This window comes from Oryctolagus cuniculus, chromosome 20 (assembly GCF_964237555.1).
Source record: "Oryctolagus cuniculus chromosome 20, mOryCun1.1, whole genome shotgun sequence".
Taxonomy (NCBI): Eukaryota; Metazoa; Chordata; class Mammalia; order Lagomorpha; family Leporidae; genus Oryctolagus; species Oryctolagus cuniculus.
Window position 1 is genome coordinate 19,942,853 of NC_091451.1, and position 18,158 is coordinate 19,961,010.

Here is an 18,158-nt window from a genome sequence, read left to right on the forward strand (position 1 = left end):
TTATTTCAGCAACTTCCGATGTGATGGCAGGGCTCTTTGTGGGCTAGCCTAGGAACCCAACCACCATTTATAGTATTGTTTCTATGGAAATGTGTTTCAAGCTTCAAAAACTTGAGCTGCTGACAACCCTAGGGCACACACACGTGGTCTCTAAATTAGGGAACTGAGACAAGCAGTTACTGCTCGGTCCTGAGCTCAGGGAAACAGCTAGTTACTTAGATCCTGTGCCAGTTAATACCCACACCACCAGCAATGATCAGAACTGGGCTTGAGAGGCAGGCACTTAGTGAGTGGTTAAGATGCTTGTGTCCGGTGATGAAGCACCTGGGTTTGAATCAGCTCCGACCCCTGACTGCAGCTTCCTGCTAATGCAGACCCTGGGAGGCAGCAGTGAGGGCTCAAGCGGTGGGGTCCCCGCCACTCCCATGGGCCACCTGGACTGAGTTCCCAGCTCCTGGCTTTGGCAAGGTATAGCCCCGGTCATTGCAGACTTTTAGGGAGTGAGCAAGTAGGTGGAACCATGTGCTCGCTCTGTCTCTCTGCTGTTCCAAATAAATAAAAGCTTTAGGTGGCCTTGAGGATGGGGCCAGGGCATCTAGGAATAAACACGATATTCTAAGGAAGCACGTGGGCGGTCCAGGGTTTGTCATGGGAGATCTGAAACTGGCCTGAGCCCCCTCCATGCAGGCCCTGAGCACGTGTTCTTTCCAGTTCCTTTCTGACTCTGGCAAAGCTCTAGCCCCAGGTCCTGTTTCATTCTGGTCACAGAACAAAAACCTCCGCATCTCTGACGCTTCTGGAATCTGGTGTTAGCGAACACATGCTCTGAGAGGACACAGTCCCTCCAGGCCCTGTCCACGGCCCGGGCATTCGCAGGGCACTCCTGCTCCCCCAACACCAAGGAGCCTCCATTTCCTGCCCCGGCACAGTCCCTGGCTGCTCACAGGGGAAGGCTGAGGGCCTCCATCCCCACCAAAAGACACTGCACTGCACATGCCAGGAAAATCGCCCACTCAGACGAAGGGGGCACGACCACGCGTGTGAGCTGAGGAGGCAGCCACTCATAGGCAGCCTGCGGTTCTGAGATGCCACAGAGATATGAGAAGGGGGTCAGATGAGGGTCAGCTGCTCAGCCGCAGGGCCACACCTGCAGCTGCAGGCCCCAGGGGGTTCATGGTAAGACGGGAGGTCAGAGGGTCCTGCATGGGGAAGCGGTGGGGAGCTATGATGCCAGCACGAAAGGGCAGCTCCAAATTCAATACTATAATAACTACGTGCACTCAAGGAAACACCCAAGACACTGCCTCTCGAGGCCCCACCAGGGCGAGGCAGGGCTGCAGGAGGTCAGTCTGCGAAGCACTCCCTGCCTGCTGCCTGCTGGGAGCTGCACAAGTCACAATCAGCTCCCTCGGCCTGTGGCCGGGCCTGCAGGACCAGGCAGTGAGCTGAGTGGGCAGCTCGGAGGCCCCAGGGCCTCACATGCTCCCCAGGCAGGTTCCCTGGAAACCCAGGGCTCTGAGGCCACCTGGGAGTGGCCTGCACCAGCATGAGGCAGAGTACACAGCGAGGCCTGCAGTTGTGTGGTTAGCCAGCCTGTTCGTCAGGCTAAGCCCAATCCGCCCGTCCCTGCACGTGGTGCCGTGGCTGATAAGACAGGGCAGTTGGGTCCTCCTGGTGGTAACAGATGGGAGGCTTGCAGTCCCTCCCCCTGGCCTCCTTCCCACCCAGATCCAGGCTTTGATGTGAAGGCCCTGTCTTTAAAAGTGATAATAGTAATATGGATACTAAATGTATTAGTAAAGCAATAAAGCACAAAACCTCCATTCATAACCTCTTCACCTGAGTCCACTGTTTATATCACACCTGTGCATACTATGGCCAGTGAGCTCAGGTTTTATGCACCCACCAATACGCATGCCACTTTGTGTCTTACTTTTTACAGCAAACTCCATTCTTTTTCCATGAATTAACGTCATCCTCATACTCCCCTAGCAGTGGCACAGTAGGAGTCGAGAGGCATAGTAGAACCACGTGAGGCACTGAAGCAGTTTAGTTTTTTGCTGTTTTAAACAATGTTGCTATAAATGTTTTCATACTCACAGCTGTTTTTGTTTTTAGGTTATTTCCTTAGAATAAATTCTACAGAGTAATACTAATAAGTAAAAGAAAGTTAACCTTTTCTTATAGCTTGGAGTTCTACGTTAAAATACATAAACACATATAAACATACGTATTACCCCGAGAGCCCTGGATGGCCTTATTTTCCAAAGTTGCTTTCCTAACGACACCACTCAGTCTCATCAATCAGGTCTGTCCTCAAAATGCACTTTTCCCAACTCCTCAGGGGGTCAGGCACCTGCAGCCACACCCTGAAACTGCAGGGGTGGGGGAGGCAGCACAGGTGATTTGCAGTGGGGGGGGGGGGAGATAAAGAAGCAGGACAGAGAAATGTGGGTAGGAAGGTAGGGGGTTGGGATGGGCAGAGAGAAGACAACAGGCCCTGCAGAGGCAGAAACACAGGAAGCTCTCACATACTGCCCATCCCCCACCACCACCACCAAAATGAGCCAGCACCTCCCTGGATGTGAAACCCACCCGGCCCCCACCCAAGCTTCCCCTGAGTGATCTCCCAGGCACCAAGAACAAAGACACTGGGGCATGTGGGAAATGCGTGTGCTCCTAGGCGTGGAAACATACTTTGCAAAAGACAATGCCCGCGTCGTTAACACCTCCACGCACAGGTGCACTTAGCCCTAAGGTGGCTTAACCCTAAGCATGGCAGGAAAGATGCTACCCACAGTGCTCTGGGAGTGGCCTATGGACCGGGACATTGATTCCGTAACAGGAACACCTCCAGATGATAACCCCAGGTCCCCACTGTGGTCACCACAAAGACACCACCTGCCAGGCTCCAATCACAGACACTGGAATTTCCAAGCCGGAGAGCACGCCATGGCACCTCAGCCCCTCATTTGATAGACAAACTGAGCCCCAGGTTCCCGCACCCTGAAATCACTGTCAAGATCTGTTCCTCTTCAACAGGAGACCCACAGCCCGCCCTCATGACCTCGTGACCAGACTGAACAGGACTTTCGTTTTAAAGAGCCCATCACTCCCACGGTCTGCTGACTCGGTCCTTAGTTCCTCCCCTGTGCAAAGGCAGCAGACCGGGCACGAGAAGCCAAGGGCCCTTGCAGGGCAGCCAGCAGTGGTCCTTCTGCAGGGGTTGGAGCTGGCGGGAAGGGGACAATTCTGTCTCCCTTAACCCAGCTTCTCAACACAGGAGCCTCCGCAGGGCCGGTACTGCTCTCTGTGTCCCCCAGTCCCCTTCCCACCCGCACCATGGTCTGGTTGGCAGGCTCAGAAACAGCAGAGCTGGCAGGCGCTAAGAGAGAGTGGGAGCTTTCATGCCAAGAACCCGCTCACCAAGCACACACGTGAGCCAGGCCAGCCCCGGGCCTGCCCGCTGCACCCCACATCCTCTCCCGGCTGTCCTCTCCTCATCGTGGGGCACCCGCAGCGTGCCAGGCAGAGTTCTGCACCAGTGAGGAGCCAGGCACACCTGCAGCTGACTCCAGCGTCCTACAGAGAGGCAGCTCGATGCAGAAAGACCAAGGCGGCGGCTCAGGAAGGCAGCAAGGAAGCTGGTGACTTCTGGCTGACCCCAAGGGCGTCTGCAGAGAGGAAAAAGGCGGGGAGGGTCTTCCAGGCAGGGGACACAGTAAAGGCACAGAGGAGTGAATGTCCAGGAGGCTGACGAGCTGGCTGGGACATAAAGGGCCACGCCAGGGAAGGCAAAGTGGCAGGAGGAGAGACCAGGAAAGCGGCCAGTGCTCAGGGCTCTGCAGGCTGTTGGCGGGGGGGGGAGGGTTGCGTGACAGGGGCTGGAGTGGTGGTGCAGGGGGTGCGCCGCCGTGTGCATATCAGAGGGCTGCTTTGTGTCCCAGCTGCTCCACTTCTGATCCAGCTCCCTGCTCATGTGCCCGGGAAAGCAACGGAGGATGGCCCAAGTGCTTGGGCCCCTGTTGCCCAGTGGTAGACCCAGAAAGTTTCAGGTTCCTGGCTTCAGCCCGCCCACCCCGGCTATTGTAGCCATTTGGGGAGTGAACAAGCAGATGAAAGAGATCTGTTTTCTCTGTCTCGTCTCTCTCTCTGTCACGGAAGAAAGGAAGGAAGGAGGGAGGGAGGGATGGAGGGAAAGAGGGATGGGGGAAGAAGGGAGGGAGGGATGGGGGAGGAAGGGAGGGAGGGAGGGAGGGAATCTTAAAAAAAAGAAGAAGAAGGGTGGCATGACCAAAGCCGTGTTTTCATAAAACAACTCTGGTCATTTGAGCCTTCTTCTCTGTGTTATGCTGCTTTTAACACAACTTCACTTCGTCTGGACATAAACGGGCAAGTTCAGTGTAAAGTAGGCCACAGCCAACACTGGCCAGGAACGGCCCTGCACCTTCCCTCGCTGGAGGGTCCTCCTGACCCCACGTTGGTGGTTAAGCCTCAGCAGCAGCAATCACTTCCAGGCCACGACACACTCGACTTTGTGGGGGCAACGGCTTCCCGTTCCGAGGCACCCAGGAACGCTCCTCTGGGAATGCTGGCAATCCCCAGAGCCCACAGCCAGAAAGCTCAAAACTGCAGGCGTCTCTTCCCAAGGGAAACGAATTCCTTTGTCTAGGGTACCAGAACTGAAGGCCCTCGCCTCTAGGAGCTGGGGGCCAGGAGAGCAGGAGGCAGAGCCTCCCTCCCCCGGAGACTGGACGAGGAGTGACGGGATGCTGACAGCCCCTAAGCCCTCCCCTTCAGGAGACTGGGTAACGTCTCAGCCAGGTGACTTCTCCCGCACGGGAGAGGCTCCCCTCTGAGCGGCTGGGACACCAGGCACCTTGGTTGCTCCTCCCACTGAGCCTGAAGCCGGAACTCCAACCTCTCATCTGAGAGGCAAGGTGGTAACTCCCAAACCCCGCCCCCTTCTCCCTGACCAAGGGTCTCACCCAACTCTGGGGAGAAACACAATTCAAGCTGTCACTGCCGGTTAGGGAGCAAGCACCCAGCCGTGGGCCCTGCCTGCATGGGGCGGCACTGAGTCCTCCAAGTGGAACCGAGCGTGTGTGGAGGATCCCGGCCTGAACACCTCCCTTTTCCACTGGAATGGTTCCGATTCCCAGAGGAGAAATCCAGTCGCTAATGCAATGCTCACAGCTCCTATGCATCTCAGAATCTTTGAGCTCAGCTGAAGGCTAAGGAGCCAGAGAGGGGCCCACGAAGACTAAGAGCAAGATGTGGAGGGTGTGCGCTAAGGGGGAGGGCTTGTCTCCCCTACCCAGACTGCCCCATCAGCCCAGTCTCAGGGCTCAGAGAGGCTCCAGGCTCCTTGAGGGGTGTGCCTGACCAGCTGGCCCCTGCACTGCACCTGGCATGGTGGGTCCCAGTGGAGACAGAGTTCTCCCCGTCCCGAGGAGCCTGCAGCCTCCAGAGACTTGTTCTTCAGAACCCCGACAGCAAGAACATGAGTGCCGACCCAACTGGGCCACGCAGGTGCTGGCCCGGGCTATGCCTCAGGAGCAAAGGACATAAAACAGCAGGCAGAGCTCAGAACTCAGCCTGGAGGCAGTGGCAGCTCCACAGCAGCAATGCCAAGCCAGCAGTGATGTCACTCTGGCGGAGGTTCAGGCCACCCAGCTCCCCAGGAGTCCTGATCGATTTCCGAGTCTCATTCTCCAAGGCATGCACTGATATCCTTCCAACAAATGCTTTCACGTCGGTCAGAATCAGTTTCTACTAATTGCAGGCCTAAGACCCAGACCTCCTCCTTCTACCTGCACACAGAATCCTAAAACCCAGCTCTTCCTTCTACCTGCACACAAAATCCTGTTGCCCTCGAGACAACCCTGAGCTCAAGGCTTCATTTCTCCTTTTGTGAAAGGGGCTAAAATTCCCACACCACCCGAGAGGACCACTGCCTCCCAGTAATAACAAATAAGGGGGACCAGCGCTGTGGCATAGCGGGTAAGGCCGCCGCCTGCAGCACCAGCATCCCATATGGGCACCAGTTCAAGTCCCGGCTGCTCCACTTCCAATCCAGCTCTCTGCTATGGCCTGGGAAAGCAGCAGATGATGGCCCAAGTGCTTGGGCCCCTGCACCTGTGTGGGAGACCCAGAAGATGCTCCTGGCTCGTGGTTTCGGATCGGCGTGGCTCCAGCCATCGCAGCCAATTGGAAAGTGAACCAGCAGATGGAAAATTTCTCTCTTTCTCTCTCTTTCTCTCTGCCTCTTCTCTCTGTGTAACTTTGATTTTAAATAAATAAATAACTCTTAAAAAAAAAAATAATGGCAAATGCCATAAATGCTGGAAATAACAAGCTAGCCCTGGATCAGCCCCAATGCCCTGGTTTGGGAAATTAATATCAGAAACCAGAGGTGTCCTGTTGCCTTGGACTCCTCCCTATCTCCCCACCCGCCCAGGGAAAGGTAGACTGGGAGTCAGGGAGCTCTGGTTCTAGGACCCGCAGGTGCCACTGTGACCCGGGGCAGGTGTTCCCCACCCTGCCTGTTTCACAGGAAGGCAACATCCAATGAGAAGCCCCTCTAGCAAAGCCCCCAGAAGCCTTCCAATTTCTAAATCAGTAAGTGTTTTTCAAGGCTATCTTTCTTGACTTCTTTATTAATCAATTGGTCAATTTCCATTTTTTAAAAAAGATTTATTTATTGATTTTGAAAGTCAGAGTTACAGAGAGAGAGAGAGATCTTCCATCCACTGGTCTGCTCCCCCAGATGGCTGCAATGACCAGCAATGGGCCAGGCTGAAGCCAGGAGCTTCATCCAGGTCTCCCACACAGGTTCAGGGGCCCAAACACTTGGGTCACCTTCTGCTGTTTTCCCAGGCCATTAGCAAGGAGCTGGATCCAAAGTAGAGCAGTCAGGACTCGAACTGGTGCCCATATGGGATTCCAGTGTCATAAGCAGCAGCTCTACCCGCTAGGCCACAATACCAGCCCTTACAGTTGGTCAATTTCAAATTGATTTAACATTTACGGAGACCTTCCCATGTGCCGCATGCTGCACAAAAGCACAGCACCCGTTTCGATCAAGGACAAAGCTCGCTCCTCCCGCAGCTTTGGGGACACGTCCTCCTCCGCTTTCCGGCCTTTCTCACCACTGGATCCTCCTCAGTCTCCCTGCTGCCTGTTAACTGCGCCCCTTCAATGCTGAGCCCCTCGCTCCTCTGTGTTCTCCGTCGGGGATGTCGTCGGCGTCCTGAGCTCCAATTGCCGGTGATGCCGGCGATCCCCACATCCGGCCCCGCAGCGTCTGACGGACACAGGGGTTAACAGGAAGTAATCCAGTCTGTCTCCCTCTGTCTTGAGGCTGCAGCGGTTTTCACTTGCAGGAGATTTGCTTGAGGCGGCTGGGTTAGAGGTTAGCGTTCATGGCAGTTGTCTGGGGTAGGCGACCACAGCCCCCTGCCACCACGTGGGGATCTCCTGCCCAGCCTGAAGTCTAGCTGCCCACTGGACATCTTCCTCAGATGTCCCAGAGGCACCCCAACCCCAGCCTCCAGGTTGTACTACACTTTGGGTTGGACCTCCATGCCCGTCAGCCCTGCCCCCACCCTGACACCAAGCGTCTCCCTTCCTCCCCCTCCCCCAAAAAGAAACTTCTCTGGCTCAGACTTGCTTCATCCGCCCCAGCCACTGCATGGGCCTCCTCACTGGTCTCTTTGCAGCACAGCAAGGCAAGCCACAAGTCTCAGCTGCTCTGCTTCCGAATCAGCTCCCTGCTAACGCACCTGGGGAAGCAGCAGAAGATGGCCCACGTGCTTGGGCCCTCCATGGGGGACACTCGGGTGGAGAGCTGGGCTACTGGCTTCGGCCTTGACCAGCCCCAGCCGTTACAGCCATCTGGGGACTGAACCAGCACATGAAAGTTCTCTCTCTCCCTCTCTATCTCTCTGTCACTCTGCCTTTTGAATGAACAAATTAATCTTAGCAAAGGAGGAAAGAAGGAAGGGAGGAAGGAAGGAACGAACGAACGAACGAACAAAGGAATCGTGATACTGTCTGTCTCTCTTTCTCTCTCTCTCTCTCACACACACACACACATTCTAGTCTTCAGTGGTTCCCTACTGTCTTCAGGAGACAACCCTCTTAGCTAGGGCAGATGTTTGGCCTGGTGGTTAAGACACTGCATCCCACGTCAGAGTACCTGGGTTCGATCCCCCACTCTGGCTCCTGACTCTAGCATCCTAATGAAGACTACATCATGGCTCCACGGATGGGTCTCCCACATGGGAGACGTGGACCAAGTTCCCGGTTCCCGGCTTTGCTCCCAGCCCAGCCACAGCGCTTGCATTCATCTGGGGAGAGTGAACCAGCAGATGCAAGCTCTCTTTCTCTCCCTCTCAAATAAAAAATAAACAAAACCAAAATCATCCTCTTGGGTGACAGGAGCGGCTGCCCTAGGGCCTGAGCTCTGCCAGTGCCTGCCTGGTGGCACCCACAGGGCCACCGCACTTGCAGTTCCCAGAGCACACCACATTGTGCAGCCCCCAGGCCTCGCCCGGGCTGCTGCCTGTGTCTCTCGGGGTTTCTCTCACCTTCATTCATCCCACAGCGTCCAAGGCCGGGACCATGCAAGGCACAGGGGCCACTCTAGATCTTCCCCGAGTCTTCTCTCCCCTGGCCCCGGCAGAGCGGCCGGTCCCTCCTCTACACTTTCACACCGACCTTTGTAGCACTTAACTGCTCTTGGCTTGTGTGCCTGTCTTCCTTGCAGAGCACAAGAGCCTGACGCTTCTTCATCTTCGCACCCTCAGTCCCAAGCAGAGCCAGGCCCCGAGCTTAACAAATGCATGTGGCATGAGTGAGTGACAGCACCTCCCACACCACGAGAGAGGGCCAGGTGACCACTGCTGCAGCTGTAGCCATGATGGAGGAAGTAAATCCCACATGCCACCTGGGTAAGGTGACACAGCCTCCTTCAAAAGACGGCAGCAGAGAGGCCGGCATTGTGGCATAGCAGGTTAAGCCTCCACCTGCAACACCAGTGTCCCATGTGGGCACCAGTTTGTGTTCAGGCTGCTTCACTTCTGATCCAGCTCCCTGCTAATGACCTGGAAAAAGCATCGGAGGACGGCCCAAGCGTTTGGGCTCCTGGCATCCACGTGGGAGACCCAGATGAAGCTTCTGGCTCCTGGCTTTGGCCTGGCCCAGCCCAGGCTGTTACAACCATTTGGGGAATGAATCAGCAGGTGGAAGATCAATCTCTCTCTCTCTCCCTCTCTCTCTCTCTAACTCTTTCAAATAAATAAATAAGTCTTTAAAAAAAAATGGTTGCAAAAATCCTGAGCCTTTCTACCCCTTTTAGTGCAGGTGGAAGTGGGGGGTCCACAAGTGGCTACTGGCTTCCAAGTTGCCTGAGCACAAGCTGTGGGAAGCCACAAGGGAAACAGACACAGATTCAGGCTGGGAGATTCCCTGCAGCCGCCTGCAATAAGGAGTGAGGAGAGGAGAGGACAAGGGCCTTAGGGCCAAGTGTCCACCACACATATGGGCACTGCCCTCTTCCAGGCCCACACCAAGCCTAAGCTTCCCTCTGCACCCTTGAGTGACACAACTGCAGTTCAAAACTTAGGCCACGAGCCGCCTCTCCGTGACACCCTGGCCAGCCACTCAACCTTGCACAACCTCATGCGGTTATTTCCTAACTCACAGCACCCTTCCCATGAAGCACATGACGGGGGATCTCTTAGTGTGTATTGGTAACATATGACAATTCAAATGGTCAAGCTTAGCAGAAGAGAGGCAGAGAGGGAGGGAGGGAGAGAGGAGAGGAGGGAAAGGAGGGAAAGGAGGGAGGGGGAAAGGAAAAAAAAAAAAAACCAGAACAGAATAGAACAAGAAAAAATAACCTGCAGTTCTATTCAGAGGGGAGCCCTGAGCCTGCTGCCTGCGGGACCTCGCTGTGCACGCTGAGTGAGGCTGCGGCTTCCACACACACAGCTCCCACTTCACCTGGTGCTCCCCCCTTGGACGCTGTGCCCTCTGGAGCCGGGGGGACCTACCTGTCCAAGCCAGGGTGCCCGGCGCCTACCTGGTACCTGCTAAAGGACTTCCAAAATCATCTTAATTGCACCTTACACACTCGCTTTAGAGTCTGAGCCCCAGAAAATTCTACTCTAGCAAATTCCATCCTCCCTGGACAGATCCCCCTGCAGTCAGCTCTTCGTGGCAGATGGGGCCAGGGAGACCAGCAGCTGGGCTGCCCGCCTCCTCGGGGGGAAGCAGCATACAGGACGCGTTCTGCACCCTCCCTGGCCTCACCCTGTGCTGCGAGCAGGGCGGCTGTCCCATAAAGCCCCGTGGCGGCAGCTGGCTCCACATATTCCAGCTGCCCAAGAGGTGTCACGTCTGTGCTCCTGGGCCTTCTCCTGTGTCTCCTGGGAACTGGATGGGGAAGCGGAAGTGGTTCCTGTCTTCTGATCAACCCATGTTCTGCACACTTAAACAAACGAAGTAACCACGTTGCCAACCAGGTCCGGTTAGAAGGCTTTGGGGACTCAAGAGGCTGACAGCAAATAAGATCAAAAAGCACTGCCAGGAGGGAGTGGAAGGGGAAGAGATCTACTAAATACACATCCTCTCTCCTCTGCAACACTTCCTCTCCTCGCCCAGTTTTGGGGTTGTGTTTTTTGCTTTATTTTTGTCTGCTTTTTCTTTTTCCCTTTAAAAATAGAAAGTATTCATTTGAAAGGCAGACAGACAGACAGAGACAGGTCTTCCATTTGTTGGCTCACTTCCCAAATGCCCGCAACAGCCAGGGCTGATCTAGGACAGAATCAGGGGTCCGGAACTCCATCTGGGTCCCCAACATGGGGCCTCAAGGACCTGAGTCGCCATCCGCTGCCTCTCAGGGCGCGCACTGCAGGCAGCTGGAACTGGAAGCAGAGCGGAGACCTGAACCAGGAACTGCAATAAGGTTTCCCAAGCAGTGGCTTAGCTCGAGGTTTTTCTTTGTCTCTCTCTCTCTCTTTTCAATCTTTGTATACAGTCTTGAAGGGAACTGAGGTTTACAAACAGCCGTGCTGGGACCGATGACTGTGATGACTATGCGGTCACTGCAGGGGGCGGTGGAAAAGCAATGCGGGTTTGTGCCCTGACTCTTCACTCAACAGCGGTGAGGCAAGTGACCCTGTCTCTGAGCCGCAGCTGAAGTGACAGAGGTAGCGCGGTTTTCCTTCCTTGCCTGAAATCCTTCCACACAGGCTCACAGGACGCCGTAAAGCTGGGGCAGTAAGTGCACCTACCGAAAACCCTAGGCTAGACAACGACAGATCTAACATCCTACCCCGCACCAGAAGTCTCTGTGAAACAGCAGAGCCTAGAAAATACAACCTATTGGGGCCAGTGCTGTGGCGTACCACGTAAATCCGCTGCCTGCAGTGCCAGCAGCCCATACAGGCACCGGTTCACACCCCAGCTACTCCACTTCCAATCCAGCTCTCTGCTATGGCCTGGGAAAGCAGTGGAAGATGGCCCAGGTCCTTGGGTCCCTGCAGCCACATGGGAGACCCAGAGGAAGCTCCTGGCTTCAGATCAGCCAAGCTCATGCTGTTGCAGCCATTTGGGGAGTGAACTAGCAGACGGAAGATCTCTCTGTCTCTGTAACTCTGCCTTTCAAAGAAATAAATAAATCTTTAAAAAAAATAAAATACAACTTATTTAATTCAGCTAATACATAACATTTCAGAAAGTTTTCTATGTGAATCCTAATTTCCCTTGTATATGCATAAAGAATTTTTAATTAAAAGTGAATTCAAGGGCCGGCATTGTGGCGTAGCAGATAAAGCAACAGCCCGCAACGCCTGAATCCCATATAGGTGCCAGTTTCAGTCCCAGCTGCTCCACTTCTGATTCAGCTCACTGTTAATGGCCTAGGAAAGCAGTGGAAGATGGTCCAAGTCCTTGGGCCCTGCACACACATGGGAGCCCCGGATGAAGCTCCTGGCTCCTGGCTTCAGACCTGCCCAGCTCCGGCTGTGACAGTCATTCGGGAAGTGAACTAGCAGATGGAAGATCTCTCTCCCCCACCCCCACCCCCGCCCCGTCAATGCTGCTTTGCAAATAAATAAATCTTAAAAAAAAAAAAAGTGAATTCAACATATTAACTGTAGCATCATGTATAGTCACAGAAACTATGAATAACCTAAATGCTATTCAAAAGGAGACTAAAATAAATTGAGATTTTCATGTAGTGGAACAGAATTAAACCACCGGGAAAAACGGTGCCAATTTACAAGTACTGAGAGAGAATGATCTCCAAGATGTCGCTAAGTGAAAGACACAGGTGCAGAGCAAGAATGCAGCTTGCAGGGCAGACTCTATGGTGGGTGAATATCATCTTGATTTAAAAAGAAAGAACACACATTACAAGGCCATGCTGTGACTAAGAAGCATGAGAACTCAGGGCCGGTGCTGTGGCGCAGTGGGTTAAGGCCCTGGTTTGAAGCGCTGGCATCCCATATGGGCGCCGGTTCTAGTCCCGGCTGCTCCTCTTCAGATCCAGCTCTCTGCTATGGCCTGGGATAGCAGTGGAGGACGGCCCAAGTCCTTGGGCCCCTGCACCCATGTGGGGGACCCAGAGGAAACTCCTGGCTCCTGGCTTCGGATCGGCGCAGCTCTGGCAGTTGCGGCCATCTGGGGAGTGAACCAGTGGATGGAAGACCTTTCCCTCTGTCTCTACCTTTCTGTAACTCTGTCCTTCAAAATAAATAAAATAAATCTTAAAAAAAAAATTAAAAAAGAAGCAGCAGCAGCAGCATGAGAACTGGGTGGAGGCAACAGAACCCTCATCCAGCTCACTGCAAGGATCTACCCAGCCTCAGTTCCACAGTTTCACCTGTTTGGGCAAAACAAACCAGGCTCCTCGCAAGTCCTGTCTGAGGCTGGTCCTACCTCCTTTCCCCACCTGGTCCTTCAGAAGGCCAGGCCAACACAGACAATAAGTCCTCTTCCTTCAAAACTGAGGCTTCGTGGGACAGGTCAATGGGGTTCACATCAGGTCAAGAAGGAGCCAGGCAGACCCCCGGGGAAAGAGGTGCTGGGAAATGGAGCAAAACAATGAGGTGCAAAGCAGGGAGGAGCCCGAGAGAGGCTAGCGGGTCCGAGGAGACAGAGCGGCTCGGGTAGAACGTTCAGATGGTCCTTGGCGCCCGGTGTCCGTGTGTGTCTATGCACAAGTGGACAAAATACGGTGGCTACTGCCACTTGTTTTTTTTTGTTTGTTTTATTTTGTTTTGTTTTTGTTTTTTGACAGGCAGAGTGGACAGTGAGAGAGAGAGAGAGACAGAGAGAAAGGTCTTCCTTTGCCGTTGGTTCACCCTCCAATGGCCGCCGCGGCCGGAGGGCTGCGGCAGGCGCACCGCGCTGATCCGATGGCAGGAGCCAGGTACTTATCCTGGTCTCCCATGGGGTGCAGGGCCCAAGCACTTGGGCCATCCTCCACTGCACTCCCGGGCCACAGCAGAGAGCTGGCCTGGAAGAGGGGCAACCGGGACAGGATCCGGCGCCCCGACCGGGACTAGAACCCGGGGTGCCGGTGCCACAAGGCGGAGGATTAGCCTAGTGAGCCGTGGCGCCGGCCTGGCTACTGCCACTTGTATCATCATCATCATCACCACCACCACCACCACCACCACCATCATCAAGCATTTCCTGGGATTGGCTATGAGCAGAGCACTGCTCCTATGAATACAAAGATATGCCAAATAGAGGCTTCCAGTTTAGTTGAAAAGTGATACTAGTACTTTTCCCCCACCAAGGGCACACTTTAGGAGCTGAACAAAGGGTGTTATGGAGGCCATGGCCCAAAGGAGGTTTTCTCAATACAGGGCACCAGTGGATGTTGCTGGAGTCCCCTGGGGAGGCCCACAGGGTAGGCAAGAGGAAATTCAAGAGGAAGGGACCATGGAGAGAGCTGGAGGGGAGCAAGACGAAGCCACGCAGAAGGGAGGGTGACGGAGGCATTCCAGGCCTCCAGGGAAGCATGGGAGGCAGGACTACCTGCCACCTGTGGTTTGGCCAAACACACAGAACAGGTCACTGGGTCAGGGCTGAGGACCAGGGCAGGCGAGCAGCAGAGGCCAGACCCCTGTGGGGAAGGCCCTGACGACCAGCCTAGACGCTGATCCTCACCCTGCAGACAGTAGGGAGCCACTGAAGGTTGCTGAGCAGGAGGGTGACCCTTGCAAACAGGCATTTAAAGTGAGATTACAGAGCAGCCCTTTATCTGAGGCTTATTCAAAGCCCTGTGTGTATTTCAAGAGCCACTTGAGACAGAAAGTCGTGCTGCACTTGCCCCGTGTCATGCAGGCGAGGAAAAGGAAGGTTTAAGCATCTCACAAAGAGATGCTTCAGTGAGAAGAGACACGGAGGGGGCGGGGTACGTTTCACAGACGCACACTCCCGTGGGGCGGACAGAACCACCAGCCATGGCGTCTGGAAGCCTGCAGCGCCTTCCTGCACGCCGGGACGCCCTCTTTAGCAAGCTGGGGATATTCTGCTTCCTTCTTTGGAGTTGAGTTGTGACGTCAGATCACTGAGTTGCAGGCTGGGGAGTGAGGCAGCCACGAGGAGGCAGATGAAGAGAATAGAGATATCAGGCCTGGGCTGCACAAAAGGCCATCCTAATCCCCACCACCACCCGCTCCAGGCCTCTTCTCTGGCCCTCTGGGGGGGCACCTGCTGAGCTCCTGACTTACCTACAGCTGTCTGTTCCTCTTAGAACAATAAAACGATTTTCTATGACCTGTCACGTTCTGCCTCAGCTTTTTCAGCATTGCTCCTAATTGTGCATGGGGTGGGGGGGGGGAGGCACTGGGCGGCAGCTACCAGCCATCAATCAGCCTTTGCCCAAGGTGGGCGAGGAAGTCAGGATGAAGCCTCTGGTCTTCAACTGGACTGCAGGGCAAGCTCGGAGTGCAGAGGCTCAGCCTTGCCAGCCAGGGAAAGGGCCCGAGTGCACGTAGCCATCTGCCAGGCTGAACTGAAGATGCGGGTGGTGACTGCTCCCTAACTCCACAGGAGCTCGGCTTGCTTCCTTCCCCGGCTTTGGCAAGGGGCCGCTCCTCATCGCTCTCCCAGCCACGCGCCAGCGGTCTCTGGGCACCTTCAGACTCTGTAAGCTCTATGTGGACAAAAAGGATTGCAACTCATAGCTCCCTTTGCTTTGGGCATAGAAGACGACGCACCCCTCTCCTGCCACTCAACACTAGTGCGGGCTCCAGAAGGCCCTTGCTCAAGCAGTCCTGGCCAGGTGAAGCAGCTAGCCAGGGCCTTGAGGGTCAAGTTCAGTAATGACCCGAATGTCCTCAAGGCAGGGGGCTGTGCAAGCTGTGCTGACCCCTACTGCCCGGGTGCTTCTGTCCTCAACCTCGCTCCCGACTGTCCTCATCGTATGCTTGTCCACGAGTCTTTGGAGACGCATGGGTACCTGCTAGGTACTGTGCCTTAATGTTGGGATCTGATAAATGGTCGCTGTGTCAGTAACAAGCAGCTGGCACAGGGCTGCAAAACAGCGTCTGCCACCCAGATGAAGCCTGGGTGTGTGGTTGGAGAGCAGGGCAGGCATGGAGGAGCCCCGGCGTGCCTGCCGCTCTGAGCACACAGGCTGCCTGTGCACAGCTGTAGGGCGGTGCCACTGGGTCACCAAGCTACCTGGCAGGGCCGAGCGCTGCCCTGCGAGTTTGTCTGCCTAGGACAGGGCGAGAGCACACTGAGCGTGGGGGACGTGGGGAGGATGGCCCTGCGCAAGCCCCGCTCGCACTTCCCAATTGAGTTGTAAACCCCTCTACCACAGGCAGCTGCCCAGGAAGCCCTCAGGAAGAGCTGGGCTCCCTTCCTGCAGGGCACGTGAGGGCCCACAGCACTGGCCATGCTGCACGCCTTGCTCAGGAAGCTGGCCCAGGGGCTCCTCTGGAGAAAATGTCCATGAGTCACTTCCTCGCCAGCCTTGCCCCTGCCCCAGACACCGTCACAGAGTCTCAAAGCCGCAGCCAAGAATACACGGAGTTAGGACCCGCCCACGGAGTTTCTGCAGATGATAACTTCAAGGGTTGAAGTTTAGCCGGCCAGCTCGGTCCCACAGGGTCTGCGAGCTCTCTTTAGGAGGCCCCGTTGCAGACACCCCTGCATTTTTGCTCATTCACACAGCTTTCCGGTTGAGGGAGGGTAACACCCATCTCCTAGCTCCTTTTCCTGCTGACGTCACCCCACGTTTTTCTCCGGACACAAATAAGGGTACAGTTCCTGGGTCAGTGTTCACGCTACCCAAGGTAGGAAAGAGTGGTGGGATCCTGCCGTCCGGAGGCGTTCAGCAGGCTGTCAAAGGTGGAGGACAGAAGCAAGGAAATCAAACACCTCGCTAAGAAGGCATAGAGAACTTGGAGCCTGCAGCCTGGGCCCAGATCTGTCCTGGACATTGGCAACGCAAAGCTGCGTTTCGTTCGCCACCACTAACGTCTTGCACAACAGCCTGTGTATAAACATCCACGCCAACAATGCCCGACTGTGCAATCACGCCGTAATTACAGGCCGGCAGGAAGCTGCTGCTAGCAACTGCACCATTCTGCCTCCAGACAGCCCATCCCGGAGTCTCCAGGCTCCGACGCACAATTCCAGCGCACACCGACGTGGCTGGGCAGTCGCCGCCGCCACCGCGGCGTCCAGGCCAGGGCGCGCGGCCCGCCAGCCCGGGCTCGCTCTGCAGGGATGTCACGAACTTCCCAGCTGCGCCACGAGGCTCCCCCAGGGCGGCGGGAACTACCCGGCACAGCCCTGCAGCCCCACAGTTTTAGGAAACACACACACACACACACACGTACGCACGCACGCGATGCCACGGAGTCCGGTGCAAGCGGCTCTCCGAGTTTTATATAGAAAACACTCCCATCTGTACGTGGGCGCGCTGACAGTTTTTATGGCTACATTGCAAAGTGTTAGGCCTTAGCCATTACGGTCGGCTCCGGGCCGGGGTGGGGGAGGGGGCCGGGTGGAGGGGGCTTGGAGGGGGTTAAGCGGTGGGCGTGCGAGGGCGGCTAGGGTTCTGTTTTCTCGAAGCGCCTCGGGTTGTTTTTCCCAAACTTCTGAGTTGCTCCGCTCCGCGACACAGGAGGGCCGAGCAAATAAAAGTGGGGGGAAAGTTCCTTCAACTTCCTTCCCGCGAGCTCGCGGAGGGCTGCGGAGAGGAAGCACCAGGCGGGGGCCGGGGGGCGGCTGCGTCCAGCCTGCGGGGAGCGGGGCACGGCGCCGAGAATCGCTCCAGACCTAGGCCCCGGGAAGCCCCTTCCCCGCACCGCTCCCCTCGCAAGCCGCGCCCGGAGCGAGCCCTGCTGCAGCCCCTGGGCTGCTTTAGGTCCCGCGGTAGGACCAGCGGCGACACAGGGGCGCAGCCGGCGGCCCCCGACCCGCGCCGCCGCGCGACTCCCCTGCAGCGCCCGGCCCGGCCCGGCCCGCCACATCCCCCACCCGCACGGCCAAGCCCGAGACCCCGGCGGCGCGACGAGGGGCGCAGAGCTCGTGGCTCACCTGTGCGCTGGATCCGCGGTGGGGTGGCTCGGAGGGCCGCGGGGCGCAGCAGAGCGCGGCCCGCAGGCTCAAACTTTGTTGCTGTCGGGACGGCTCAGTCGTCACTTCCTAGCCGAGCGGGCGGCGCGGCCCGGCTGTGACCCAGCAGCTCGCGCGGCGGCGCGCGGGGCCCTGCAGCCGCCCGCCCCGCCCGCGCCCGCGCCCGCGCCCCCGGCTCCGCGCCCAGGGCCCCCGGCGCCGGCTCTGGGCTGGCCGCGCCCTCCGCTGCGGGAGCCCGCGACCGGGCTGCACCCCCGCGCCGGTGGGGAAGTGCGGTCGGTCGGAGGCGCCGCGCTGAGCCCTGCTCTCCGGCGGGTCCGGAAGGTGGTGTTAGGAGCCCCGGGGGCTTAGCTCGGGGGAGCCCAGGGCAGCCAGAGTTCCAGGAAAAGCACACACAAAGGGGTGGGGGGAGAGAGAAGAAAAAAAGTTGTTGTTTGGTATTGGGGCCAGAAATCCCGTGAGGACGCGGTTCCTGCCGAGTTTTCCGGGCTCCTGCCAGAACAGGGCCTTCACACGCGGGTCTCCAGCCCCTGCCTCCCCTG

At 56.5% G+C, this 18,158-nt stretch overlaps 1 protein-coding gene across 3 annotated transcripts in view; it reads right to left on the reverse strand.

The window, feature by feature from the left end:
* The window catches only part of MIDEAS (mitotic deacetylase associated SANT domain protein), a 68,502-nt gene extending 50,740 nt beyond the window's left edge, over positions 1-17,762 (reverse strand). The window contains exon 1 of one of the 3 annotated variants that reach the window (XM_051826009.2): positions 17,578-17,762. The gene's annotated coding sequence lies outside the window, so the exon portion shown is untranslated. The remainder of the gene's footprint in view (positions 1-17,577) is intronic. The other 2 variants (XM_051826005.2, XM_070065254.1) reach the window with 2 other exon arrangements.
* Positions 17,763-18,158: the final 396 nt, after the last annotated feature.